This window comes from Arachis duranensis, chromosome 5 (genome assembly GCF_000817695.3).
Source record: "Arachis duranensis cultivar V14167 chromosome 5, aradu.V14167.gnm2.J7QH, whole genome shotgun sequence".
Taxonomy (NCBI): domain Eukaryota; kingdom Viridiplantae; phylum Streptophyta; class Magnoliopsida; order Fabales; family Fabaceae; genus Arachis; species Arachis duranensis.
The window spans coordinates 79,117,740-79,120,611 of NC_029776.3; the positions used below are offsets into that span (position 1 = coordinate 79,117,740).

The 2,872-nt window shown below is 36.0% G+C and overlaps 1 non-coding gene across 1 annotated transcript; it reads left to right on the forward strand.

Moving 5' to 3' along the window:
* The first annotated feature begins 442 nt into the window (after positions 1 to 442).
* LOC127748193 (small nucleolar RNA R71) lies at positions 443 to 550 on the forward strand. The gene has a single exon (XR_008010136.1). It is a non-coding gene; the product is annotated as a small nucleolar RNA R71 (small nucleolar RNA).
* The last annotated feature ends 2,322 nt before the right edge of the window (positions 551 to 2,872 follow it).

Genomic DNA, 2,872 nt, shown 5'->3' on the forward strand with positions numbered 1-2,872 from the left:
AAAGATTTGGATGATTTCTCCATGAAGGATTATAGGTGTTTCCATAGGGTTCTCCCATGTAATTCACCTCTTCCATTGAAGGGAACTCAGGATCATAAGCTTCTTCTACAGATGAAGCGTCCTTAGTACTGCCTGGTGCATTTTGCATTCCAGACAGACTTTGAGAAATCAAATTGACTTGCTTAATCAATAATTTGTTCTGAGCCGGTATGGCATTCAGAGTATCAATCTCAAGAACTCCTTTCTTCTGATTTGTCCCATTGTTCACATGATTCCTTTCAGAAGTGTACATGAATTGGTTATTTGCAACCATTTCAATTAGTTCTTGAGCTTCTGCAGGCATTTTCTTCAGATGAAGAGATCCTCCAGTAGAGCTATCCAAAGACATCTTGGACAGTTCAGACAGACCATCATAGAAAATACCTATGATGCTCCATTCAGAAAGCATATCAGAGGGACACTTTCTGACCAATTATTTGTATCTTTCCCAAGCTTCATAGAGGGATTCTCCTTCCTTCTGTCTGAAGGTTTGGACTTCCACTCTAAGCCTACTCAATTTTTGAGGTGGAAAGAACTTTGCCAAGAAGGCATTGACTAGCTTTTTCCAAGAGTTCAGGCTTTCTTTAGACCTCAGGGTCAACCCCATTAGTCTTGACAGTGTCACAGATTTGCAAGAACTCAGCTAAAAACTGATGAGGATCTTCCAATGGAAGTCCATGGAACTTGCAATTCTGTTACATCAGAGAAACTAATTGAGGCTTAAGCTCAAAGTTGTTTGCTCCAATGGTAGGGATAGAGATGCTTCTCCCATAGAAGTCAGGAGTAGGTGCAGTAAAGTCACCCAGCACCTTCCTTGCATTGTTGGCATTGTTGTTGTTTTCGGCTGCCATGGGTTCTTCTTCTTTGAAGATTTCTATTAGGTCCTCTACAGAGAGTTGTGCTTTGGCTTCTCTTAGCATTAAGGAATAGTGTTAGTCCATAAATAGAAGGATGTGGGAAGAGGGAAATAAATTAAAAAGATTTAAAAACATTTTGAAAAAGATTAATTGATTTTCGAAAACTAAGAGTGAAAAAGAAATCAAGTGATTTTTGAAAAAGATTTTGAAATTAGAAATTAAAAAGATATGATTGAAAACTATTTTGAAAAAGATGTGATTAGGAAGATATGATTGAAAAGTTATGGTTTTAAAAAGATGTGATTGAGAAAATATGATTTGAAAAACAATTTAAAAAGATTTGATTTTGAAAAATTAATGACTTGATTAACAAGAAAAGATATGATTCAAACATTAAACATTTCTCAACAGAAAAGGCAACATACTTGAATTGTTGAATCAAATCATTAATTGTTAGCAAGTATTTTTGAAAAAGAAAAGAAATTGATTTTGAAAAAGATTTGATTGAAAATATTTGATTTGAAAAAGATTTGATTTTGAAAAATTTTTGAAAACTTGAAAAAAAATTTGAATTGAAAACAGAATCTTCCCTCTTGTGCTATCCTAGCGTTAAATGCCCAGAATAGTATACATTCTGGCATTTAACGCCCAAATTGCTACCCTTTTGGGCGTTAAACGCCCAGCTAGGCACCCTGGCTGGCGTTAAACGCCAGTTTGCCTTCCTCACTGGGCGTTTTGAACGCCCATCTTTTTCTGTATAATTCCTCTGCTGTATGTTCTGAATCTTCAATTCTCTGTATTATTGACTTGAAAAGACACAAATAAAAAATTTTTTTGGATTTTTAATAATTAGGAATAATCAAAATGCAACTAAAATCAAATAACAATGCATGCAAGACACCAAACATAGCAGTTTGTATACCATTGACACTAAAAAAAAGAGAATGCACATGAGAAACACAAAACACTCAAGTCAAGAGAATGCAAAGATCAGAGCAAGGAAATCATCAAGAACAACTTGAAGATCACTGAAGACACATGAAAAATGCATGCAATTGACACCAAACTTAACATAAGACACTCGACTCAAACAAGAAACATAGAATATTTTTGGTTTTTATGATTCTGTAAATTTTTTTGTATTTTTCGAAAATTAAGTGGAAAAGAAAATAAAGATATCAAAATTCTTAATGAGAATTCCAGGAATCATGCAATGTTAGTCTAAAGCTTTAGTATAAAGGAATTAGACATGGCTAGTCAAGCTTCAATAGGACATTACATTCAAGAGCTAAATTGATGAAGATCAATCAGCTTTGGTGATGATAAGAACATCACCTTGAAACACTAGAATTCATTCTTAAGAACTCTGAAGAAAAATGCCTAATCTAAGCAACATGATGAACCGTCAGTTGTCCAAACTCAACAATCCCCGGCAACGGTGCCAAAAACTTGGTGCACGAAATTATGATCATCAATGGTGCCATCAACATGGTACGCTCAATTGCAATCTCAACTCTTTATCACAACTTCGCACAACTAACCAGCAAGTGTACTGGGTCGTCCAAGTAATAAACCTTACGCGAGTAAGGGTCGATCCCCCGGAGATTGTTGGTATGAAGCAAGCTATGGTCACCTTGTAAATCTTAGTCAGGCAAACTCAAATGGTTATGGATGATGAATAAAACATAAAGATAAAGATAGAGATACTTATGTAATTCATTGGTAAGAATTTCAGATAAGCATATGGAGATGCTTTGTCCCTTCCATCTCTCTGCTTTCCTACTGTCTTCATCCAATCCTTCTTACTCCTTTCCATGGCAAGCTGTATGTAGGGCTTCACCATTGTCAGTGGCTACCTCCCATCCTCTCAGTGAAAATGTTCAATGCACCCTGTCACGGCACGGCTATTCAGTTGTCGGTTCTCGATCATGTCGGAATAGAATCCAGTGATTCTTTTGCGTCTGTCACTAACGCCC